We start from the raw sequence: 27,762 nt of genomic DNA, 5'->3' as shown, positions 1-27,762 counted from the left end.
TCCCTCAACTCTTTCTCCTATAGTACATTTAAATGATTCTTTGGCAAGTGAATCAGCTTTGTTTCTCCTGCACAGGTCTGGGAGAGGGGATAAAGAAAGGCATTTATTTTTGCAGAACTGGATCTCTTGTCACCCACTCCCCTATGAAAGTCAACTACTATCTGCTAAGCCAAAATGAACTTTAATAAATGAGCCGAACTCATTAGCTATGTGAAGCTCATGCTTACAGTCATAATGATTTTAAAATGTGTGGCTGCATCTTGAAGAAGAACAGAGCTTGACATAATTTCAGTTATCAAATACTGGTAATTGACACAGAGACAGGCTGTGCTTTACACTGGGTTATAATTAATCCACTTCAGTGACCTCAAAGGCTGCACTTCTGAGAAATCTACCACTTACGTTTTGATTCTTTGTCAACTACTTCAGCAGACATAAATTACAAATGAGGTACTAATGAAGTATTTCATCACCTGTTTACCTTCAGTGATCAGTTCCCTTACCCTAATTTACAGGAGGCACAATTTTTTTGAAGCTACTGTCAGCTGGAGCTGCCTTTTACTCTGAGCAGTTATAAATTAGCACATAGCTGTGCTTACTCTCACTGGCTCTTTGTTCTTGGTTTTAAAATACTACAGCATAGGAGGAAATTAGTTTATGTTTAGAAACAGATGGATAAAAAGAGAAAAAATTGTAATTTTTTTCTTGTCTATTCTTTACTTTAAAAGCTCACTACATAGAAGGAAATTCCCCACTCATATAAATACACCAAATCTTACTGCAGTGGGTGTGACTGTGTCTATTTAAACCAGTGGGGCATTTGACTCATGTTGAGATTAAATCCTGTCATATTACCAATCCCTTGGAATGATCTTGTACATGTATGTGTCAAAAGAGTCACCTCAGTATGCCAAAGTATTGCCACTGAAAACCTTACGCTGTGCCTGCAATGCTCACATAACAGACCCTAATTTAAAATGGCAGGGCTCGATTCACATATGCAGACTGAAAAATATAGTTTAAGGGATAATTTGAGGGATGAGTAAGCAACAATTTTACTTTCAGAGGCTGGCAGGTGAGACTAAGCCATATTGTTCTGACCTGGTGCTCTAATGACTGTGGGCTGCTCCCAGTCTGCCCCCATTCCTGCCAATGCCTCCCCTCAGTCCCTGCCCATGGGCTCTGCACCATTCTCCTCCGTGATGGAGGGACCTCTTTTCTTTCTTATGCACTGGTGCTTTTACACCCATCTGTTCCTCCCAGCAACCTGATCAGTTTTCTTCCACTTCTTCCTGCTGACAACAGTGGTTCTCCTGCTCTACATTAGTGCCTCTGCCATCCTGTCCTTTTCTGGTGCTACTGTGTGGCCCACTGTATCTTTCAACTCAATAAAGGCTAAGTATTTTCCATGTTTTTAATGTGAGTGCTCCATATTTTATCAACTCTTCTAGGTCAGGAAAAAATTAGGAAAGTTTTCTCATATTTTTCCAGACACCTACGAGGAAGAGTGAAGAACTTTAATTATGGGAAAAGCTACATGTAATTTGTGAGTACTGTTTGATTCTAGGCACTTCACATGAAAGCTGCTAATGGACTCACAGTTGGCTGGAGTTCAGGGCAGACACTTTTCAAGTCTGAACCAAACCAGGGAAGGTAATATTCGACAGATCATCTGGATTTCGTTGAACGTTGAGGTGAAACAGAAGGTTGCGTGACAAATGAGAGTAGAACATATTTGTTTATTTTTTGACGAGGTCTTTAATTGGCTCCTTTAGGGAGTGAATTGAAGAAAAGAGACAGAGAAACAGACTCCCGTGTTCTGGAGAAAGAGGAAGCACGTAAAAGGTGGGGAGAGATGAAGGACTTTGGGCAACGCAGGGGCCTCTAAAGACTGCCAGACATGAGGCAATGAAATGTACCTAAACATACAATTTTGTCTACACTTGAAAATTTCCTGTACAAAATGAAGCCACGAGTTATTGCTTACAGAAAATCATGATCTTATTCTTGTACTTCCACTGACAAACATCCTTGAAAAACCAAACTGCAAACCTACAGTACCACATAACTGGAGATAGAAAGAAAGTGTAATGGAGGTACCGTGGCGTTCTTGGGCTCAGCACTGGTGCAGTGACCTCGGGCTGCCATACCACAGAGTCTCAGGGCTACCAGTGGAGAGTAAAGAGGCTGTGCCCAGGAGGCATCCCAAGCAGCCTCTCAGCAGAGATGCTGCTGCAGCCTCCAGGGACAAATGGAAGTTCTAAGCACAATGCCTGGCACGTAGGAGCCCAAATATATGTGCTTGGATGATGGAACTGTACAGACCACATGCCTTTAGAAGTTTTCTCCTAAACTTATTTATGCATTCAGGTCCAGTTATAATAGAAAAGCCATAGTGTAAGTTCCCACTGCACTGGTAAAATAATATTCTGAAATAATTTGTTTCTGGGTCAGTTTTGCTCCAGGTTTACAGACTGCAGTGCTGAGGGTAGGAAGGCACTTGAGAAAATTCTGCCAGAAGGCCACAAGCACTGAACCCTGGACACCTTTCCTCAGACATCTCCAAGGTGAAAACCTGTTACTGAGATTCATTGTCCTGCATGACACAGGATCTGCCCCATGAGCATTTCTCCATGGAAAACATGGGAAAATAAAAGGCTATGTTCATCTTTTGAGTGTGCAGTTTCCCGGACCTCCCCACATCTCTCAAATCACCTCTCCGATTGCTCAGGACTGACCACACTTTGTGCAGTAAATATACATATCTTTGGAAAAACAAAACCTGAAGCTCAAAGTGCCAGCAAGGCCCAACCTACTAAAAATTTCCATAGGTTTTCATAACCAATTACTTTTGTATACAAGGGGAAAAGAAGTTATTACTATAGCAACTATCACAATACATAATACTGAACATTTTTTAAACAAGCTGTACTTCTTGCAGGTACAGACACATCATGATGACACATAATTTTTTCTTTTGCAGTTTTGCAATAGTTGTAAGCAGTATATAAAGGATCTAATACTTTGCTTTTCAATAGTGATAGGATACTGCATTTAGTGGTACTGCCTTTTGTAAATGAAAATTTGATTTAGAAAAGAAATTAATCACTTGGGTGGGGGAAACAACAATGGAAGTTAATTATAGAGACTTTTAAAGGTAATGAAAGAGGGAAACGGTAGAGCAGAGTGACTGTCCCTTTTTAAGGTGAGCAGGACTACAGAGTAGCTTAATAAACCTCTTCTATGAAGACAGGCTGAGAGAGTTGGCATTGTTCAGCCTGGAGAGGGGAAGGCTCTGGGGAGACCTCATAGGAGCCTTCTGTTATCTAAAGGGGGCTACAAGAGAGCAGGAGAGGGACTTTGGACAAGGGCATGTAGTGATAGGACAAGGGGAAAGAGCTTTAAACTGAAAAAGGGCAGGTTTAGATTAGATATTAGGAAGACATTCTTTATTGTGAAGGTTGTGAGGCACTGAAACATGTTGCCCAGAGAAGATGAGGATGCCCCATTCCTGGAAGTGTTCAAGGCAAGGCTGGATGTGACTTTGAGCAAACTGGTCTAGCGGAAGGTGCCTCTGCCCATGGCAGGGCAGTTGAAACTAGATTATTTTATCATTATTCCTTTCAACACCAACCATGATTTTGTTGGTCTTCAGCAATGCTGGTAACTACTGTCCACCATGCAGGATGCAAGTACAGCTCACTGCTGTGGGCAAAAAAAAGAGATTCATCCATCATCCAGTTCATGCCACTGCAAAAGAAACTCCTTTTTCACAGATAATCCCAAATCAAGGCAGCAGTTGAGATGCAGCTGAAGTCTGCCAGGGTTTGCCATCTTCTTCATTCCTGCCATTGTGCTGCTACCTACAGGAAGTCCAGAATGAGAAGAAGAAAATTACTGACCACAACAGATGAGCTATTATTTTGCTGCATTTTCATTCCATCCAGTGGCCACAGGCAGAAGGCAAACACAGCCCACCTTGGTGAAGTTTACCTCCCCTGTGGGCTGCTAGGCTGGGTTTTGAGCTTAACACTGGCAGATAAGACTAGTGCAGGCATGCAGGTGAAAACGGGGGATGGACTTTCTGTTGACGATGCAGAAGTGAAGCAGTTGCAATACCCTTCTTACGCAGACAGAGATACAATGCTATCTTTTGATGCTCTGTAGCTTCTGGATTTACCTTGAAAGAGGGAATTGTAAGGGCTGTGGGGAAAGGAAAAGCAGGAAAGTCACTTAACTTGCCCTCACCCCCAAATCCTGCCTCCATGCAACTAAAACAGTTTGGGTAAATCCAAATTCATCCTTTCCCTGCCCAGCTCAAAATATTTGAAAATGCCAGAATTTCCTGAAAACATCTGTGTACCTTTCTTAGGATTCAAACTCATCAAAGAACTTAAGTCCATGATCAATTGTATGCACATGCTCAAGTTCTCTGCTGAACTGAAGCCTAAATTTGTGCTTTGTGATTGTTACACAATTTCATTGTCAATCTAATTTTAAAAAAACCTATGAAAAGCAATAGAAAGCAGAAGACTGTGTGTCTGTTTCTATTTTAATAATTACATGCACTTAAAAAGCTTAATTACATAGTCATTAATTCCTGTTCACATAAAATCCTGGCTAGCTTATTTTTATGAAGTAATTTTTACTTTCCATAGTCCTGTAGATCACAAAACTGGCAAATGTACATTTGTTACAAATCAAGAATTATCTGAAAGGTAAATTTCATATTAATGGAACTAATGTGCTTTCTTTTAAAACATCTTTGGTTATTTCATTGCTTACCATAATTTAAGACTTGGCTGCATAACGAGCGTTGCACTTTGGCAATTGCTAAAATGGTCTGTGTGTGGTCAAGACAGCTGTGTCTGTTGTTGCTGAACATAATGCTGACTTAAGTAACCAGTATCCGCTTCAAGTAGGATTTCAAACCTTTTTGCTTTCTTTCATTAATACCAGGTTACACAGACAGAGAAAAGGGGGGCCAGTGCTGACCTGTCTTGCTTGTTGTTCTGCTAACTGAGCGGCAGGCAGATAGAACAGGAGCAGATTGCAATCTCTGCCTTCAAACCTTCAGCAATGAACAGCATCTGAGCAATTTCAGGATGTTGTGTTTTGGGGTTCATCTCCCCATCTAACAAAATGCTAATCCTCAAATGACTTCAATTTCCACTTCCAAAATGTTCTGAAGAAATCCCATGCTGTCTGCTGCAATGCTTTGGTCTTTGAGCTGCACAGAGGTGGTCTGATCCCTATCTCACTGGGAACTGGGAAACAATGTCACCCAAGTCAATATATAAGTAGTATATACAATATCTAAACTTGGCATGAGAGGAAAATTGCCCCATGATTACACCACTCAAGGAAGTACATTTAAAGCAAAGAAGAGAGATGGGGATCAAACAGATATAAAGGGCTTTAGGGCAACTGTACCAGCTGAGGAATTCATGCCTGAACAACAGCAGGCGGTGGCTGCTGCCTTCCCAGCCAGGCTGCACCTCTGTCCATGTCCTGCACAAGCTGCCAGCACACACATCCAAGGGAAAAACACGGCCTGCCGAGCTGGTGCCAAGTCTGCCTCTGCAGACCTTGCCCACTTTTTGGGACTCATTGGCACCCTGTGCCCTCTCCAGAGAGAGCACAGGCCAGAGGTAGATTTCATCACTGCACCCCCTTTTCCCAAAATGACCTCTTCATTGCGGGGCCGATGTGGTCCCTGTGCCACACGTTATGTAATTTATATGTAAATGAGGTGGAGAATATGCACGAACTAGCTGCAGATCCACTGCTCCAGTGGATTCCACCCTGCAGAATCTGGTTTCTATCAGAAGCATACACAGATGGGGTTTCTGCAGATTAAAGAAACCGAGGTGCAATTGCTTATAAAGAATGCACCTACTGATAAAATGCTGAGAGAAAACAGGAAAGTGGTAAGTATTTGAACCTTTAAATAACACTGCTTTTTCTAGTTGTGAAATATTTTGAGCTATACCTCCAATCGCACTCACAAACATTTAGCTATTATTCAGGGAATATGACTGTTGAGATTTATTCCAACACATTCCAAAACACCCTTGTAAGATGAAATTTAACATCAACTGAACAACATGTTCTACATAAACCTTTTTTAAAAGCAAATAGGGGGAAAAAAAATCAAAGTCTTGTTTTAAATTAACCTTTCAAGGTCATGTTGGGATAAAGCCATTTAAATATATATCAAAGGGGTATAGAAATGTGCAGCTTACTGCAATGTGTTCTTATATAGTAAAAATATGTCCTCTTTTTATACATTGATTCATATACAATAAATATATTTTCAAAGGTTACCTTGAAGCTGCTATCCACATTTCTTAATCATTTGTGTTACAATTGAATCCATGCAACTGTATGTGTGAAGAGTTTAATTTTTTTTCTCTAAAAAAATAATGCAAATAATTTCTTTGTTATAAGAGGCATAAATGAGTTTATTTCTGTTGGGTTCACTGGACCTACCGCAATTTGCACTAGTTGAAAATCTGGCCCTGACTCTTTAATCCACAGATATACTTTGTCATTGCAGTTTGTATAAACATGAGATCAGCTAGTACTTCCAGACCCAAATGAACTCCTTGATAGTTCAAACTCAGACTTCAGTTTTAAATCTGAATTTTGCTGTCATCATTTATCTTACAACTGACCACAAGTAGACATAGAGCATTGCTGGGTTTTGTGGTATGGTTTTGTCTGGGGATTTTTAAAGGCAAGTAAGTACCCTGTTTTTCTCCAGACACAAAAATTTAAGTGACCCATTACGAGTTAACATAGCTGAGTGTACTTTTCTTAATAAGCTTTGAAAGAGCATTCAGTAATAACCCAAACAAACCTAGCATCCAGCAGATTCTCATTGTTTGAGTCAATCCACATTATAAATTGTTCATAATGCCTTTTTAACAAATAGGACTATTTTCAGGCAATGGAAATGCAGGAAAGGAAAAGAAATAGGTGATTTTCTGTTTCATTCTATAATTTAAAATGCACACATGAGGTTGGAAAGGTTATAAGTCTTCTTTTATTGTGCAAGGACCAGCCCATAAGAAATTTGAAATAAAACAGTTATTCACAAATGTGGTTTCAAACACTGGTATTTTATACACAGTGTCAGTATTATTAATTTTGTCTTGCATTTCCCCAAATAATTCAAACTACTTTGTAGTCAAAACAGTCAGAAACATAAACTTGGTTCATTACTGCACAGCTACATGGGAATGAAATCCAAAGGGTATTTCATGGTGGATAGCCTTTCTGAACACATTAGAAGAAGAGAGAAATACTTAATCCTCTTAAAACTGTCGGGAGAGTTTCAGTTGGCAAACTGGTCATACTGGAATTTGACCATATGCCACCAAAACCTCTATGAACTGCCCTAAAATGCAGTTTCTCAGGAATGAAGCAGTTGACTACTCTACGGAGAGGTGAGAGAAGTGTAAAATAATAAATAGTCTAGAAAATAACATGAGGTGAAGACTGAAGGTAATAATAGCCATACTACTATGTACTTTCAATATTTTTACAATATACTTTCAAAGTACTTATTATCTGAGAATTTCAAATTAATTTTTACATATGTAGTGCAATAATAGGGACAAATATTATGCAAGTGTAACAGAGGAGTAAACTAAGCCATAGCAAATTTGCACCACTTGCTTTAGGCAATGCAGATGGTTATTAGGAATGCAGACAATATAATTAGTAATTCTGTATTGTACTGTGTTATTTTAATCACAATACCTTTTTCTCTCTGACATAACTTCTTATGCATTTAGGACCAGATTTGAAAAGACTTATATGAAAAGCTGCGGGAAGAAACCTATAAGGACTTTACTCTGCGCAGTTTCAGGAGGAATTTGGATCCTAAGTCACTGTGATAGCACCTGGGTCTGAGCCTTGCAAAGCAAAGCAGAACTGAGGAACCCCAGAACTTGTTTCCACACCATCACATCAATGAGATACTTCTAGTTTAGGAATGCAACATTCAATTTATACAATCTAGATCCACTCGATATCCATGAAACCTTCTCATGTGGAATTTTGCTGAGACACAAACAGTGTACTATATTTTATCTCTGGTATGTGTATCCAGCTCTACCTATGTGCATTACTCCAGATGACCATCCTCGGCAGTGGTCTAGAAGTTCCTCTGTCGTCCAGAAATTGAAAAATGAGATCTGCAGATCCCTTCAGAAACTTTGCTCTTCAGGGAATAATAGATGAGTTGTCATTACACTTTGGTGTGGAAAGTTGTCGTCAGACTTGGCAGTTCTCATTCCAAAAATCAAGCTTTGAAGTTTTCCTTAATGCTGAGGGCTTATGATATAAATACAAAAGTAAAGATTAAGTTTTATAGGTAGTTTACCAGACTAAACATAGTTGTGAAAACTTAAAAAAGAAAGATTCCAAACATAGCAACAACCTCCACAGTGAAAAAAATGAAATTTAGGAACTGCTGTCTACCAGCTCCACCACATGGCAAAGGAGTAATTTACAGTTCACTTGCTAGAAAGAGGATAATTTACATTTAAAATCTTAATCTGCCTCAATTTTTTTCAACAGACTCTTCTCAGTAGAGTCTGAGAACAAAACTCTGCCAAAGGCACATGTGAATTTAAAATGAACTTAGTAAGACAATAACTCATGGCTTGCCAGAGCAGACAGTCCTATTCAGATGCAAAGCTATCTCATTCTGCAGTGAGAAAACTACATTTTCTTGCTTGTGTGTAGGAGAGTAGAGATCGATTTCTTCTTGGAGCTCCTCTACATGACCATAACATAGCTAAACCAGAAAATTCTCTGACTCCAGGGACAGATAGACAAGACCACAGGGAAACTGTGGTGCTACAAGGTTAGCCCGCTGCTATGCCATGAGCCCACCACCAGCCATGGCCTCTCTTTGTTCACTCTCTCTGGAGACAAACTTCACACCATGTATCTGCGCTCCTTCGAGGCACACACAACCAATATCCATTGCCTCAGTGAGAGAAGAGGCTCCTAGGGCAGAAGACAGATGAAATTATCTTGCGAAAAATATTTAAAGCATTAAACTCCTTATTCAGAATACAAATAGCCTTGATTGGCACAAGACAAACTATCAAACAATTGAGCGGACTAGACTTTTCCTTTCAGTTAAAAAAAATGAAAGAAAAAAAGTTTGTACAATGGTACTGCTCTAATACCTGTGTTTGTAAATGTTAGTCTTAGCTACTGTGTTCCTTGGTGTCTATACCTATGGAATGGTTAAATTTGATTCATTTGGAAACACCACTTTGGGACAAGCAGCTAATTCATGTGTAAAGCATGTCATGAGATTGACTCAAAATGAGGAGTGGTATAATCATCATAAGTAGAAACTGAAGCTGACTCACCATCTTTTTCAAGTTTTGCTTTACTTGTCTTCTCTAGCTTCATATTTTTTTAAAAAATAGCTCTGTATTTTTAATATAATGTCAGAAAGTCCATTGTAAGTAATTTTTCAAATTTAGAGCTAACTTTATTTATTCAGATTGTGATACATGAAGTTTCTCCAGGTATTTCTGGCACTAGATTTATGAAAGAACTTAGACAGTGTATGGAGCTAGTGTTTTAAGTAGCATAGTCTTATCAGAGAAGATAGGGAAGATTAGGATTTCTACATTTATCTCAGGCAAGGCAGAAAATACCAGAATCCACATCTCAGCAAGAAAAATCTGTATGCTCACGTGCCTCCATAAAAGCAGGGCAGGATGCCTGGGAGGTAGGACATGGGGAAAATTGCAAGACTATGCAAGATACTGGGGTTTGATCATTACTCTCTTGACTTCTAGTAGTATTAGACTTTCCTGGACACAGTTTTTCAACTTGTTCAACAGTCATCTGCTTTCTCTAGGCTGTGATTTTTCATTGACTAATCATTCACAAGTTACCATGAAATAAACAGCCTCATAAACTTAACTAATATTTACTTTAAGATAGTGCAGGAAAACCTGCCCCATGGGAGGTGAAGTAGGAAAGCACACATGTAGTAGTGAAGGTGGGTGTGCTTCCATATCTGGAGATAAGAACACAACAATGGAATGGCAACAAAGCATTGACATTTTTAAAATTAATAATTCGAACTTGTCAATTTCAAGAAAAGCATAAAATTATTCTAATTCCACTAAAAATTGTCTCTATTGCATCCAGATCGAATCCTGAGGTTTATTTTTTCCAAAGTGTCTTTTTATTCCAAGTTCCATGATTGATTTTGTGGTTTTTTGCTTTCAAATCAAATTACTTCCCTTTAATATTTTGTTCTGAGCTTCCCCATGGGGTTCCACATTGCTTTCTATGTCCTTTGATATTCTGTCTGCGCAGCACGTTGTAAAATAAAAAAAAAATTACTGATATCACAGTAAAATTTTATCTCATAGTCTTTATAATGAACAATTTATTTGTATTGGTTCTGTTTAGTCCTATTCTGGGATGACATAAAATCACATATAATATAGAGAGGGATTAAAAAAAAAGAAACTTCATAACTTGGCTTGGCTGTCCAATATTCAGAGTACAGTAATCACTATGATGGACGTGGGAAGAGAAATAATGAGTCCCTTTACTTTATTTTTTGCAGTCCATGGGTGGAAACCATGAAACTTTTCAGTCTAATCATTCTTCACATCCACCCTTGATAAAATTCTCAGCAGTCAGCACAGATTTAAGAAGAAAAAAAGACACTGCCTGTCTTGTTTTTCAACATTTGGAAAGTTTTAAGCAGTATTGCAGGTGGGAAGATGGTCACAAACGTATTTTATTTTTCATAGTTTCTCTCCAGATTTTAAAATGAAAAATGTAGTGCAGACTCTGACATTAGAAAATATTTTGGAGCCATTAAAAAGTGAAAAAGTGAGACAAAACAGAACATACAAAATATGTTTTATTTTTGCAGATAAGATTTATGTGAAATCAGGATTTTACATTTGATTAACTGTTTACAGGTGACTGCATCTGCAGTGCTGGAATGCTGCGATATATTGAAGAGAGATTTAGAATATTCATAGTCTGAGTATTGAAAAAATTAGGGAACTGAGACAAAAAGGGAAAACACAAACCAATCAGTGGAAAAGACAGGTCTACATTTGTATTTGTCACTTAACCTATCTAATTCTAAGTCAAGGGGACTCGTAATTCTGATTATCATCCAGAGAAAATTGTGAAGTTCTATTTCAAGTAAGAACTGTTCCTGTGGCTTTTTCAGCGGATTGTTGGGTACAAGCTGAACTGCTACAGGACAAGAGAAAATTGAACTTTTAAAGTCAAATGCTACAATGCAGGAGTTTACCTTTCAGGATGTATGTATAAACGCAAACAATAAAACGCTACACTATAAAAGCAGCGTCTTACAATAACCTTCCTGAAGTATGCAATGTGCCCACTGCCACTTTCCTTCCCTTGAAATGCTTTTAGTTCATATCCCACCCGGAAGTGACAGGCTGACATTTGGAAGGGACTTTTATCAAAGGAGCCTGTTGTTTACTCCAAACCTGATTCTGCGGCTGTCGGTGACAAAGGAGGCTGGATACTTTCACAGTTAATTGCTGCAATTTGTCATACCTGAGATTTGGGGACTGGGTTTTATTCCAGATTATGTCAGTACTCCCCAAATGCCAGCTGTGGGGCAGCTGCTGCCGTGGGCCCTTGTCCAGGGGCCGGGACTAGTGGTGGTGGTGTGGGACAGCAGATGGCACGCGTGGCGGGGCTGGGGCTTTCTTAGCCTTGGAGGGACAGCTGCCGCTAAAATCATCAGCTCTGTTCTGACCACGACAAAGCCTCTGCTGAAAGTAATGTCAGTGAGAGGAAGAGGGTGAGGTAAGTGTCTGCAATGGATCTGGAGCAATGGGCACTCTCCCAAGAGGAGAGGCAAGCTGGGCAGTCAAGCACTTCATAGAAGAGAGAAAACCTTACAGAAAGGCTACAGCATGGGACAATCGGGAAGATAAGAGGTTGGGGACTTCCTTCTCGTGTCCTTAGTGGTATTTCGTCAGGACTGAATGGTAATAGAGGACAGCACAGAGAGCTTGCCAGGGTGGACAGTGCACCACGGGTGGAGCTTTCTCCTGCCTTTGGGACACCCAGCATCACATCCCCAGCTGGCTGAACCAGGTCAGTCTCTCACCTGGATCTGCAATGGACAGAATAAGTGGTCCTGTTGGGTGTGTTCTGCCATGTCAATGTAATTTTCCATTTGTCTAAGGAGATGGAGGTTTTCTTATATGATATGGGCATCTGTATCAGAGCTAATGTTTCTGTATTAACTAGTAGAGAGGAATAAGCACTTAACAGAGAATTCATCAGACCTATTTTTATGTGTAGAGGAAATTAACAGCATATCACCAATAGCATTAACGGAAGTGTAAGCTTTTGGATTTGTGGGCTGAGCATGGAATGCAGCTACTGGGAAAGACAACCTGTCAGAGGGAGAGCTCTGTGTGATACTTACGTGAATGTTAGCCCCTGAATTTAACGTCAGTCCTTATTTGCTGAGGAAATTTAAGTCCTTGCCAGGTGGTAAGCTGCCAGTCAGCCATAAAAATATGTTATCCCCAGTTTTGGTTCTGCTCCAAACTAACAGGTTTCTGACACATAATATATATTGACAAGCACAACTTCCTGAGCAGCACATGAGCAGCCTCACTTCATTAGTGTGCTAAGCATGGACACAGAGAACTCTGCAGAAATGTCATTGGATGGATGGGAGGAAATTCAGAATAAATACATCAGTAATAAATAAAACAAGGAATGCAGATAGTGGGTATGCTGGTCTTTGCAATACAAATAGTTTGCTGGACTGAATTCCAAAACTGTTAGCTGGAACTGGCAAAAGGTGAATGGAAGAGAGATGGCTTTTAGCTAAATAAGGCACGAAAACACTTTGATATCATGTATAGAAAAGAAGAATAGCTTCTGTGTGCCCAACTGTGGTTTTAATATTGGCTCAACAGATCACTCTTATCAAAGAAGTGGTGAAAAGTGACTGCAGCTACATACTGGCCACATTCTCAAGCAGCATCAATCTCTGTATCTGAACATCTCACATGACTTCAAAGGAAAACATAAACCCTTCCTGCCTTTGCATCATTTATAGGGATTTGCTTTGGGTTTTATTTTTTCAACTAGAAGCAATTATGTTGGAAGGTCCACATCAAAGAAAATGCCAACCTTAGGCCTTTTTGCACTATCCAGGACAGGGAGTGCAACAGATATTCATCTATTTAGGATATCCCATCACATGCACTGGCCAGAGTATGTTTCACAGCATTAATGGTGGTGAGGTTAAAGCCTGTCTTTTCTTAGAAAAGCTGGATATCATCATAACCAGCTGTTCTGATTTGCTGGCTGTTTATTAACATCATTAGTAATTATGCATGGCACATTTCATGAGAACACAATCATACAGCTTGTGTAAATTAATGCTCTCAATGAAATTTGCTTAGGTTTATGCAGTTAGCTCCTTTGTTCAAGTGTGTTTCTCTTGTTAAAATATTTAGCTTTTGCAGGCATATGCCCCCTCTCAAGCACAGACTGTGCGTGTTTTCTGTGCTTGTTCTGCATGAGAAACTCTCATTGACCCAAATAAGGGCTCAGTGCATGGACCATATTCTAAGAATATGGAAATTGCTTTGAGAATATGTTGATTTTCCATACCCCCATCATAACCACAGTGTGGCTGTCACTGCTCGACGGTCTCTTGCAAGTGCATAAAACTGCACCATTGGAGTTGGTGGAAGTTTTGTCTCTGAGTAAAATGAGAGGATGGGCTGCTCTGAACTGCTTTGGTTCCCCTGACCAAGGGTGTTGTGCACAGTCCTGTGGGTCTCTTCTCAGGTCAGATGTCTCCAGGGGAGTGTCCTCTTCATATAGCTGGGAAGATCCCAAAACAATGCTGTCATTTCTCTTGTCCACAATCTCTTCACATTTCCCAGGAAGTACATTAAGATTTAGGGTGAAGCCTTTCTTGAATGCTTGATCGGGTACAGCCCAGGCAACGTAATTCACTGCATAACAATATAGGAATTATCTCACATGGCTTCTGCTGTCTGAAAGTTAAGCACCTTGCATGGATCAGTTGTATAACCCTCTCTGTATTGAGTGAGGAGATACAAGCCCCACCTCAGGGTTAGTCATCCCACCTTTAGCTAGGAATAACAGAATGTAGCAAAGAAACTTTCATCTGTATGTACAATTATTCAGTTAGGAAATTCAGATCCTGCCTTAGAAAAGACCGTAGCAAAGCAGAGTTTGAGAAGCTGGTTAATAATTCACACTTTTTCTTGCAAACAGTGTTTTAATTTTGTTCTCCCTTCCTGAGTCTCATATTAAAAACATTAACAGGAAACAGTTCTTTTAAAACATATATTCACCAGTTTCTCAGATTTTGAAAAACCCAAGAACCCAGTAACCCTGTGTAGGCTAATTCTGATGCCCCATCATTTAAAGAAATATAGGTTCACTACAGATCTTATTCCTTCCCATTTGACCCACTCTGTCCAAATTTCAGTTTGAATGGACATATTAATCCAGCCTTAAAAGACATTGTCATAGGAGGGAGGGTACTGTCTTGGTATGGACTGTTGAATAATATCATTGTTTTTCCTCAAACAATACCCATGTTCTATCTCAGAGAGGGTTGCCTTACATTAAAATAATTTCTTTATAAACTGTTTGCTCTGAGCTCAGCAGCTCTAAGTTATATATTCAGCAATGTACTCTGTTAATCCGCTGTTGTGACATCTTGTTTCTAGGTCTGTAAACCTACACCAAAGTGTACACAAACATTGGCACACTTAGGCACACACATTTACGAAACATGTCCATGGATCTCAACGCCAGAACATCAGTCCTGGAGAGCTGTTTTGTTTTTCCATAGATGCACTTCAACATAGTTGCAACAAGGCAGGGCTCCCCAAAAGATGTGCCACTGTAGACTGTTATGTCTGACAGTACACAGCTGTATGAGCCATAGGGATAAGAGGGGAGCTCGTGTTCAGGAGCACTTCCTGGTGCTCCTCTGGCAGAGCAGCTTGTTGGGATGGGGATTCTGCTTACCAGAACGTGGGCAAAGCCACTCTCCCGTTCCACAGCAGACAGTGCCAAATTCCTTATGCTGCTATATTATTTCATTTTCATGTTTTTACTGACACAGTTTTCCTTTATCATATAGCTCTGCAGAAAATGAGTGAAGGGTGCATAGAGAATACGGCAGCACATGTGTCTGCACTCTCTTTGTACTGATGCAAATGATGATGCAAAGTGAAAGACAAGGGTAAATTATGTACCTTGGGGCACGTTGTGAGGCTTTACAGGCAACATTGATTAATTACTGACATAAACAGCCTGATTAACTTAGTAAGATTATAATCAGTTCTCAAGCCTTTTGTTTGCACAACAGTAAATCAAAGGAATGTGAAAAGGCAGAAATTAGATCTGTATGTTTCTGTATGTCTGTATATCCATACACAAAGGCACATCTCCACAGCATAGGCAGAAGGGAGGAATAAGTATCAGAGAGGAAAGCCTGTTGGTTTTCCTTATGTTATCAAATGTGTAGACAAACCTGTGATTTATTTCCATATTTTGGATGAAACCACTCAATGTGTGCTGTGCAGCTGTGACATAAAACTTCTTTCAAAGAGGGCTAACGCTAAAGAAAGATATTGCAAATATGTGACCTGTGCTCTGATTTTGTAAAATATTTTTCTAATTTCATCGGTCCAGGATAGAGCTTTATAACTTAAGCCAGAATCGTTGAAAAATGTTGCTGCTTTGCTACTGCAGGCAAAATCTGTACAGAATAGGATTTATAATATATACAAACTCTCAGACAGCTCCTTTAAACTTACGGAAACTCCTATAATAGAATTTTACTGAAGTCCAAAATAAGTCCTGGCCAAAGTTTTTTGCTGAATATGTTGAATTCTAAAGCAGGCCTGGGTCTCAGCATGATTTTCCTACTGTCTCCTGAACAAAACCCACCTTTTATTCCACCCAGGAGCATAACCCATAAAACATGCATAATAAGATGTATAGAAATCCATCTCTCCCAGCCTAATGAATTTAATCAAGATCAACAGTTGTGTGAGATCAGTTTTGGCAGAAACTTGTGCAGGTGCAGATTTCTATTGTTGTTCAGTCAAACCATCGAACAGGAGCTCTCTTGTGCTGGAATAACCCCTACCTTTCTTTCCGACACTTTAATGAGTGAGCCGCATGTTTTAGATAGAATATTGTGCATGATACAAAGCACATACACCGTGACAGACACTACAGGATTCATAGGATGGGGTTTTTTGAAACTTTTTGAAAGTCAATATACAGACTCCTGTCCTACAGATGAGATGTCTTAGCTGTAGATTCTGATTAAAAAGGATATTACATTGTTAAAGAGGGTGTGAAGGCAGGAGAAAACCCACAGACATGGGTGTTTGTCTGACAACATTCTTCCTGCACTGAAGGTGTATTCGTGTTGCACCCAATGTTGTTTGCACCAGCCAAGGAAGACATTTACAGCCAGATATCTCCCATTTTCCTCATTTTCTTGCCCTCCGGGACTGTTGTTACTTCCCATTGACATTTTCTTAGCACTGCTATGACATAGTTGAGCCCATTGTCCAGGTACAACAGCAGAAATCAAGGTTTTGGCAAAAATGCCACCATTTATCCCCTGCTGCATCTTGCCCTTGCTAGGGCCTTTACGTGCCCAAATGTCCTAAGGGGTTAGAGGAGCTCCTCCAAAGGAAAATTCCTATATTTCCTGCTAAGTGTTGACATCAAAAAGTACAACACTACTATTTTCTCCATGGCAACTTCCTTTTTGAGTGCTATAAGCCCCTCAACATAACTGTGAAGCACTCTTCAGCTGAGAACACCCTGACCTAGGAGGAAACATGGGGCTGATGCTGGCAGGTAGACATACTCAGCTCGCAGCTGTTTCGAGACCAATCCAGAACCCACCAAAGCAAGTGTAAAGATGGTCATTGACTATGGTGAGGTCTGGATCAGATCCCTGTGGAAAAATATTCTTGCTGTGAAGTGCATACAGGGAAATTCTATTTATAGAGGAGTTAAATGAAAATCTCACATTGCTTCAATTCACTTACAAATTGCATTTCTACTTATGATTAATTTTGCCTCATAGGCCTCAGTCCAGTCAGGCGCTTAAGCACCTGCTTATCTTTTAGCTGATGAGTAATTCTCTCAGAGACAATGTTACCAGGCTACTTAATCTGTGCAGAAGCACAAGGCTTTTCAGTGAAAAATAAGCAGGATTTATTTATTTTACTCAGAGATAGATGACATGCAATTTTGCAGTAGTATATAATTTAAAAAATCATCACATTTCCAATCATACATTTACTGCCTGCATGTTTAGAAAATTAGTTAGCTTAGCATTTAATATGTAAACATATAACTTGAATCTTTACTAGAGATCTTTACGTTTTAGTCTTTTTTTTAGCTGATATTCTCCATTTGTTGACGTATTTCACAGTTTTGCAAAATAAGTTGTTTAGATGTTATGTTTTATAGCATACCTTGCTTAATAAAATTAGAAGAGAAAATTAAAATGCAATTTCATTTTCAGTTGCTCACAGATCGCATCTTATGTTGCCAAAGTCACCTAATGCAGCTTTCATCTGCTTGCAAAATCCTGAGTTTATTTCTTGAGTTCCAAATTGCATGAAATAAGCATTTCAGTGCCATCTGATAGCTGAAGTTTCAGGTTTAGAGATGTGTCTGTCCTTTTAGTTTATTTTTGTCCCTCAACTGCAAAAGTAAACTTCAAAACCATTGCTTTGGTTAGTCCAAGTATTTGAACTTCCCAGTAGTTGCTGCCATATAAAAACAAAGATATATATTTAAATACATGCCGCACTTTCCCTGCCCTAGACAGACATCTGGCCATTTCCCATCTGCTGACTGTGACCTGAAGCATTTTTCTCTCTTATTAGTTCGGGCTTTTGCTGAGGTTCAGTAGCTCATCAGTTGTTTTTATTGGCAAACAGGTCCATCATTAGCAATCAGAAACTGTAACATCTGCTAATTTAAGTGGGAACCACATCTTATTGTACATTAGGTGTTTAGCAGTGTGGGCATTTATCAAAACAACGACTAAGTGAAATACACATGTGTGTAATATTAAGGATATTTCAGGCTATAAATAACACATTTCATTTCTCTTCATCTTTAAACTAACATATGCATTTTACCATGGGGAAAAATTTGTCTAAATCTTTCTGGATAGTTTAACACTAGAAATCTTGGTCAACACAATACTTGTCTGCTAAAATCATTTGCATACCTTTTTATGGTGGGTGGGCTACCCCTACCAACAAACAAAAGATTATGGAGGGTTTGAGGACTGCAGAACTGGTGTAGCATATCTCACTGACATGCAGTCCACACGGGTGTTGGCTTCCAGATGCTCAGAATTGCAAAGTAATGAATTAACTTCATTTAGAAATATATTTTCAATATTTTAATGGCAGCAGCAGCAGCACGAATTGCCTCAAACTTTAACAAGTACCCCTGGTGGGAAGGAAATATTTTTTTTATCATTTTTATTTAGATATTAACATCACACTGCCATATTCAGTTCAGTTAGACGACATGGGCATTTGTTACTCACAAAGTGGTTTATGGCACACCACTTAAAAGATACACCCAAAATGCTGGGTTCAAGACTGGTGGCGGGGTGTTCCAATCTGATGGTTTACTTACTTAATCCTAGAACAGCTGGCATTCAAAGAAAAGAGAAAATATCAACAAGACTTGCAAAAGTTCAAGCTTTGAAATAAAATTTCCCCTGAACCCTAAGAGCATGAGAAGCCACAGGAAGGCAGAATAGATGCAGAGGCTGACAGTACCCTACCACTTTGCAATGTCCTGTGAGGAAGGACAGATGTCCCTGCTCCCAGGAGAGTGGCTCTGGGTACCTGCATCCCTTCTAGAAGCTCATGTCTCAGGTTATGAATGCCATGTATTTATTGCATGTCAGCTTCATCAAAACCTGTCTGCATTATCAGGAAAGAAGGAAAGAAGTTTGGTCACGAATAACTTAAAACCAAGTGGAGGCTGGATGAAAAGCTTATTGAAGGCAATGGGAAGATTCCTGCTGGCTTGTCTGAGGGGACGATTGTATCCCAGCTTCAGACCTCTAAAACAAATGCAAAATTTGTTTGGTTTTGTGCTTTTGAACATTGCTTTATTTTCTAAACAGAGGTCACAAACAGTTATGTGTCTGTTTCTGTGATCCTCTCCTCTTATGAAGTCATTCCAGCTCTTCTATCAGTAAACTTGTTGTAATATATTTCATGCTTAGTCTTCAAAGAAATGTTAACATTCACAGATAAAAGACTCTGTACGCTGTCCATGCCACAACTGTCACCAGAAACCCAGCAATGATGACATGAGCGCATGATAAATAACCTCACACAAAAAAACTATTTTTCACAGGAGCCATAAGCAAACCTTTGTTGCCCTTTCTATCAGTGAACCAAGGGATGTATCCTCCCATGGTGATGCCTTTGGCCTGGCTGACACCAGGCAATGGAGCAAAGCCCCTGCCCACGGTCTGATCCTGACATGGGGAGTGGGTGAGTCAAGCCAGCAGCGTGCCAGTCATTGACTCCTCACTGAAAGCACACTGACCCCCACATCAAAAAGGCACCAGGAGCCTTCATACAGGTCTGCATTGTATAATGGGCAGATTTTCGTTGAGGGTTCAGAAGACAAATGAAGCTTTTATCTGCTTTCCAGCCCTCTGCAATAGGAGTTTACGTTACAGCCACTTAACTGTCTGGAGTGCGGCCCTGTGGATTACCTGTTTGTGTGAATCGAGTACATTACCTGATCACATGAGCGCCGGGGATAAGTTTTCTATAACTAGCTTTTCTTTGAAGGGATCTTCAGCTACTTCAGGATTCTCACAAAGAAGTGCTCCAAGAGAGTCAGGATTAAGAATAAGCAATACTTCACTTTGGCTTGTGTTTCTCCAACTTCATTTATTTAGTTTTACTTACTTACTTGGTCACTTATTTGTGTGTCATAGCAGTGGGATGAGGAATCAGCCTTCCAAAGTATGCAACTCGTATAACCTTTACAACATCATGAGTTAAATATTACATAAAGAAGGGAGTGAGTGTCATAAAAGGAAATATCTCTTTCTGAACTGCAATTTGAAAGACAGTGGGTAATTTTATAACAGTTCTGAATTTAAATTGCTAGAGTTAAAAATATTATTCTACCACACCTTTTTTTTTTAAACCACATTAAAAATAATTAGTTCTGCAGAATATTTTAAAATTAAAATAATGATGAGGGATATATAAACTATTTAAAAACACTTTGGATGATACACCCATTTTCAGGAAATTGCACGTGTAGGAGAGGAATTGGGGAAATTTGAACACGAGTCTCTGTTTCGGGGGCTTGGTGAGTTCTCCCTGCAGGCTTTGAGCTTACTCCACACATGTTGCTGTCTTGGTATGCCCGCAAAAACTCCTCTTCCAACCCTCAATTCTCCACCCACAGTGGAGACTTTATCCCCTCTTTGCTGTTGGAGGACATGCCTATGTTAGTCTCACCATTACGAGTGGGAAGAGTTCCTGGGGGCTGAGGTCACAAGATCTCTCCGCACCACCACTACCTCCACCAATGCATCACTCCAGCCACTGAAGACTAACTACCCTCTTCCTGGTGATGTCCAGCAGCCCATTCCTCTGGGATAGTAGCCATGCTACAGTGTACTGCAGCCCATCATTTTTACTTTGAAAATACCAGTTTTATCTTTTTAGCCAACTGTCCCAGAGTGAATGTGGGCACTCAGTAGCCTCCAGTTGCCAATGGGTGAGTCCATTCTATTCTTGCCAAGAGCTTCAAGGGGAGACAAGCACCCTCAGTCCCCTGAGAACAGGTTTTGTTTGACAAGAGGCAATGTGATGGTGAGAAGCAGAACTGCTCATCCCCAAATCCTAGAGACCTGTGAAAAACAAAGTGCGAGAGAAGGAATCAGTCAAGCTGCTTTTCTCACCAGAAAAGCAATGGAAAACAAAAGGAAGTACACCTCTTACCTTCAGAGGGTACAAGCTAGAGAGTTGGAAGGGAATATTTCTGGAGGAGGAAACAGTTCATTTTTCTGATCAACAGGTTTGCTTTCTTTAGTGATAAATTTAAGGTTACTTTTTAATGTTCTTTTAAATCTGAAACTTGCCTGCTGTCTAAAAAGTGAGTCCAGCAATGTGCCCACTGTCTTGTCCATGCTGAGTGGATGCTTTGTATACAAGAGCCTGTCTTTCTTGGAAAGACATTGCAGTTTTTTCTTCCTTGTTGTGTTCTAATAAATTAAAAGATCATTTTGACTGCAAGTCAGTACTTCTGTATAGAAAATAACATAACTTATCACTCATCACTAGCAATAATACACTGCCTGAAGACATTCCTTTGTCAAGTCTGTTGGTGATCAGTTTATGCCCTAAAGGATTTACTTATGACTCAAGCTAATGCAACTTTAGATGATTTTTTTTTTCATAAAAGTATAATCTACCTTTGAAAGAATCTGAGCTACTCATTCTAGTTACATCTTGTGCCAATGAGGCACCTTCTCTTCGGAACTAAATAAAGCCAAACTCCAGATTGACAGGATGGACTGGCTGTGACAGACAGCGAGAAGGGCAGGACAGATGGAGAGAAGAAAGACTGAGGAAGTGTGTTACACACCCCTTGCTATCCACAACATAAAATGACACACTACACTGTTATATCTCTATTCTTCTGTAGATTTTTGTGCTGATGGTGAATAAACCAAAAAAGTCTCAGTCCTGCTTTTGAGCTTCCTTCTTTCTTGTTTTCAGATAGATTTAAACAAAACAAAACAAAACACAGAAACCATACAAGTGCTTTTTTCTTACATTGTTTATAAATGCAGCTTCTTCAATATTTTTTTTCCCAAGAATTATGTCTAGTCATTTGGTAGTATCTCATTAACTTAAGTAAATAAATAAACAAGAAATATTTTCCTAGGAGACTCTGCGGTTGCATTGTGTAATTAAACAGAAAACATTTGGCAGGTTTGGCTAAACAATGACTGTGCTTCCAAATGCTGCTGGTGTAAATCAAACTGAAGGAAAACACGTCACGTTTGTCCATTTCACAAGGACAATGAGGGTCTTATGGTGTTATTTTATGCTTGGATTTGGCCTTAATTCTCTTAATTTTATACAAAGAGGATGACCAAATCCGAAAAGATCTGAAAAGACTGCAGTCTTGCCAATTAAATCTGCAAAAAAGCTGAGCTGGTGACTTCAATTCAACCACACAGTTGGCACCGTACTTGTATTTCAATACTTCAGTTGCCTTTGGCAATGATACGAGAATAAAATGTATCTCTGAAATAACAGCCAGCATCTTATTCTCAGAAATGTAACTACAGTTGTGTAAAATCTTTAGCATACACAAAAGCAAAAAGGGACTATGCGGAGCCATGTGTCCAGAGCTCTTTGTGAGTCACTTCTGATTTGCACTGAGATGTACATGTGCTAGGTACTTGAGTTTGCAAAAGTAGATGCTGACTTTGGGCCCCACTTTGTGAAGATCAGACCCTCAGTGTCAAGTTAGTATAGAAAGAGTGAAAATCTACAGACAAAACAAAGATTAGAGCTTGAAATGCACCACTTCTCCCTGCAGAAAGAGTCTGCCAGAAAGCACAGTAAATTTAGTCACAGTACAATGCCTATTACTCTCAGCACATGATTAAAGCTGCTTTCTCTCGGACCACACACACATGTACTCTGTCCCCCTCTTGGAAGAAATGTCTCCCTCTGCCCACGGCCCAGATGAATTATAGTTACAACCACTTTGAAGATTTACAGAACACACAAAGGGGCAAGAGTAATGGTATTTCCCTGAAATGCATCTCTTCTCGATGAAGGCATTTTCTTAGGCATATGCAAGACATGATTTCAGTTTTCTGAGACAATGTTCATTGTTACAAAGGCATTTCAGAAAGAACTTGAATTTCTCATCGCTGTAAATCCCATGACTTTATGACCTCATGCAAAAATCCTGGGGAAAAGTTTTGGGAAGTTGTGGGATGATAGTTCCTCAGTGATGTTTTCTGACATCATGGATTTGGCTCTGTGACACAGCAGAAATTGTCCACAGTGTCCCCATCCTGATTCCACACTCCCTGTCTTCATTCCCTTGGTTGAATAATTACATCCATCAGGGAATTTGTTCTGTGCATGATCTCTTTTCCCTGGGGAGCTACCATCAGGTTTTTAAACATGGTACTTTAGATCTGGGCTTCTACACATAAAAATGTATTCAGAGAATTTAGTGTGTCCCTACCAGCTGGTTCTCTAGGTACTTGAGTTTCGGGTTAGCTCACCCACCTAGGGACCTGGGCTGATCTCACATTTCACTTTAACCTAGGCAGGAATTTGTCCTCTTTGCAATGAGGAAGGAGACTTTACCATGTCAGTGTTGATTGTTGGTATTTTCCTTCAAAAACTGAAATCACCTGGGGGGAATTGTAGCACAAAATGGCAGTCGGAAGGTGCTTGTCAGCAGACTTAGGCATATGTACCATGCAATGTGTTATGGGTCATTGGGGGTGAGACTTTGCCATGGAGAAGATTTAGCTTGTCAAATCCACATCCTGTTCCCACAACTTTCTTGGTAGTAGGGAAGGTTATGGAACAGATCATCTTGAGTGTCATCACACAGCACATACAGGACAACCAGGAGATCGGGCCCAGCCAGTGTGGGTTTGAAAAAGGAAGGTCCTGCTTGACCAACCTAATCTCCTTTTATGACCAGGTGACCTGCCTAGTGGATGAGGGAAAAGCTGTAAATGTAGTCTACCTGGACTTTAGTAAAGCCTTTGACACCATCTCCCATAGCATACTGCTGGGAAAGCTGGCAGCCCATGGCTCTTCACTCGGTTAAAAACTGGCAGGACAACTGAGCCCAGAGAGTGGTGGTGAATGGAGTTACATCCAGTTGATGGCCAGTCACCAGTGGGATTCCCAAGGGCTCAGTATTTGGGCCAGCCCTCTTTCATATCTCTAATGTTGATCTGGATGAGGGGATCGAGTGCACTCTCAGCCAGTTTGCAGATGGGTTGCAACATTGAGTTGGGCAGGAGCGTTGATCTGTTGGAGGGCAGGAAGGCTCTGCAGAGGGATATGGACTTGTTGGATTGATAGGCTGAGGTCAATTGTATGAGGTTCAACCAGGCCAAGTACTGGGTCCTGCACTTGGCTCACAACAACCTCATGTAGCACTACAGGCTGGGGAAAGAGTGGCTGGAGAGTTGCCCAGCAGAAAAGGACCTGGGGGTGTTGATTGACAGTGCCTGAACATGAGCCATCAGTGTGCCCAGGGGGCCAAGAATACAATGGCATCCTGGCCTGTATCAGCAGTAGTGTGGCCAGCAGGACCGGGGCAGTGATTGCCCCCCTGTACTCAGCTCCAGTAAGGCTGCACCTCAAATCCTCTATTCAGTTTTTGACCCCTCACTATTATAAAGACATTGAGGTGCTGGAGCACATCCAGAGGAGGGCAGTGGAGTTGTAGAAGAGTCTAGAGAGTAAGTCATATGAGAAGCAGTTGAAAAAAATGAGGATGTTTAGCCTGGAGAAAAGGAGGCTCAGAGGGAACCTTATTGCTCTCTACAACTACCTGAAAGGAGTTTGTAGCTAGAGACAGGATAAGAAGACATAACCTCATGCTGTGCCAATGGGAGTTCAAATTGGTCACCGGAAAGAATTCTTTCACTGAAAGGGTGGGTAAGCATTGGAACAGAGTGCCCAAGAAGATAGTGTTCAAGAAAAGACTGAATGTAGCATTTAGCGCTATGGTTCAGTTGACAAGGTGATGATTGGTCAAAGGTTGGACTTGATGATCTCGGACATCTTTTCCAACCTTAATGATTCTATGATTCTATCATTCTATGAACTGTGAAGTTCAGGGTAGGCATTGGTTTGGCTACATATGGCTTGATTTTTGAATCTGTAAGAGGGTCTCTGTAAAAGCAGGGTCATCTCAACAGGTTGCCCAAGTCAAGACAAAGCTGGACAGCCCTTCTGAAAGCTCTTTCTACAGATGTTTTTTTATGATATACAGTGTTACAGGATAAAGGGTTTTAATAAGTTTAAATAGAGTGCCTTTAAAATGGCACATTTTCCAATTTTATCAGATGACTCCTCAAACTTTGAGAGTACATCAAGCCCCGCCATTCGTAATTTATTTGAAATAAAAATTCTGAGACAGAAAGTACTTCAAGAGAAGTATTTGCTTTCCATTGAAAATTTCATTACTTAATTAAACCCAAAAAAGAAAAGGTTTAAATCTGAAAAGATTCTTCGTTTTGTGCAAAAAATATAAAATTTTATTTTGGAGATCATGCCAGAGTGTCTCATGAGAGATGTGGTTCTGTTGCCTCATGTCTCCATATAGTTTAAGGGACAGGCTCTTGACCAAAGGACCCCTTTCACAATGAAGGAAGGATGACTACTAGCAAGCTATTTTCCCTCACCTAGAGCCCCAGTTTGCAGATACCCTGCTCACAATAGATAGTTGATGTATGTGGCATTATAGTCACAATTCTTACAAGATTCCCTGGCAATGTATTTGGGGTGTTCACTGAAAAGTGTTCAGGTTTTGGTTTTTTTCCCGAGAATACCAAACGATTCCTGGGGGAAATAAAAACAATCTCCAAACAGTTCTAGCTGAAAGTTTGATAGGTGAACTTCCCCTTATTTTCTATGTATTTGACCTGTATATGTAATCCTTTATGAATTTTGACATGTGTTTTGACAACTCACTGAGGTTGGGCTCTCAAGCATTTCCCAGGCGTCCCAGGGGAGTAGGTGATGTGTATCAAACCCTTTTGGTCCCATTCTTGTGGGAGGTGTTTGGAGTACCCTGTTGTCTAAAAATTGGGAGAAAAAACTCTCCAGGCAGTATTAGTATAGATAAGATAGAGATCAGTTCTTTTAATGAAGGCCTTCTGGTTCACGGAGTACAAAGGTGTGCACCCACATACAGAATTCTTACACTTTTATATCTTTTACTAATTATCATATCTAACGGGGACATCTAAGGCCCCTTTTGCCATGGTACTACCCTCAGAACTGTCCCACTGGAGCCCCTTCAAGGGCCTTGAGCTTTCTATCTTGTTTTGTCTACCGTATCTCATGTTATTCTGGTCCAGGTGCAAATCACAACAGAATCCAATGGAATATTCCTGCTAAAAATCTATTGCCTTGAAAAGACAGTTAAAAGACAGTTAAACCTAAACTTCGGGAATGTGACACACAAACTGTGAGAAAGTAATGGTCTAAAGTGAAAGAAAATTACAGTTACATTAAAATCTACAAAAAGCTAAAAATCTTAAAAATTCCAAGACATCATCTGAATACCAACCCCAGCTGCCAGGGGGACATTCCATGTTATACTGAGGACTGAACCAGGGAAACACTGTGGGAATGATAACAGTTTGCCCTCTCTAATCCTGCATTAGAGTTCAGCTTAGTTTTCTGTAGAAATATTTTCACAGATCAAATATGGTATTTTTCTTGAAGTAAACCAATTTTAATAGAGAAACTGATGTAATGAATGCATCGTTAATATATTTATGAACTTTATGTTAAATGTTGTCTTTATTAAAAGATAAATGTAAGTACTGTTAAAAGATGGTAGTTCCTTGCAGAAAATTTATTCATTTTCAGAAGAACTTGAAAAATGGAATATGAGCATTTCTACAAGACTTTTTTCAATTCTCATTCATTGATGATTGTACTTCTGGTATTTTGATTATATCTAGTTTATGTCTAGATTACCAGTCCAATAACCAGACTGCATAGTTTGTGGAATTATATTGCCTGAGTTTTCAGGAGATGTTAGTGAGTTTGTAGGACTTGCACAGAAGACATAAGTGTAGATTAAATCTATTCGTGTGGGGTGCATGGAAAACAGATACTGGTATTATCAAGGGTTTCTTGGTGTTCTTGCAGCAGCAGCCCACATAGTTGGGGTTATGTGGCCACCATGTGGTAATATAGGGGAAAATTAAACAGACTTTTTACTTTGCATCTAATTTTTCTGCAAATGACTTGCAGAAGTGCACGCATTCATTTGCTCAAGGATATTCCTTGAACAATTTTCTCTTCATTTACAGAATTAAATCAGTAAAAAAATTGGTAATTTACATTGCAGCACCTGAATCACAGTACAGGAATTATCATTGTAATGGAATTTCATCTGTCTGCCTGGAAGGCGACGTTTTTAGGGAAAAAAACATAATTCCTATGTAGCTTCCAAAAATACTGATGATTAAAGAGAAAAACCCAATACCTGTACATTAATTAATAGACAGAAAATTATGACATTGAAAAGATATGGAAAACATCCATTTGAATCTGAACCACAATATAATTTAATGGAGAGCTGTTAGTCACCTCTCAGGAGTAACAGATGGGCCTTCAGGAAAAATTCCTTCAGATCCAGAAAACAACTTCTTCATTCATCTTGTTTGCGTAAATTGAAAAGTCCAGTTTTTAAATTTCTTTGGATGAACAGAAGTAGTGATGTTAAGGATATAAATGGTGATTTTTATTTTTTTTTTCATTTCTGGTGACATAGTCATCTTTACTGTTCAACAACCAGAAATCTGGGAAAGAAAGTAGATGAGGGTCTTGCAAGGATGTAGTAGTTAAA

The sequence above is a fragment of the Pipra filicauda genome, unplaced genomic scaffold (assembly GCF_003945595.2).
Source record: "Pipra filicauda isolate LSUMZ 115617 unplaced genomic scaffold, ASM394559v2 scaffold142_size1944046_pilon, whole genome shotgun sequence".
In the NCBI taxonomy this organism is placed as follows: Eukaryota; Metazoa; Chordata; class Aves; order Passeriformes; family Pipridae; genus Pipra; species Pipra filicauda.
The sequence above is the reverse complement of the archived record's forward strand: the minus strand, read 5'-3'. Positions refer to the sequence as shown.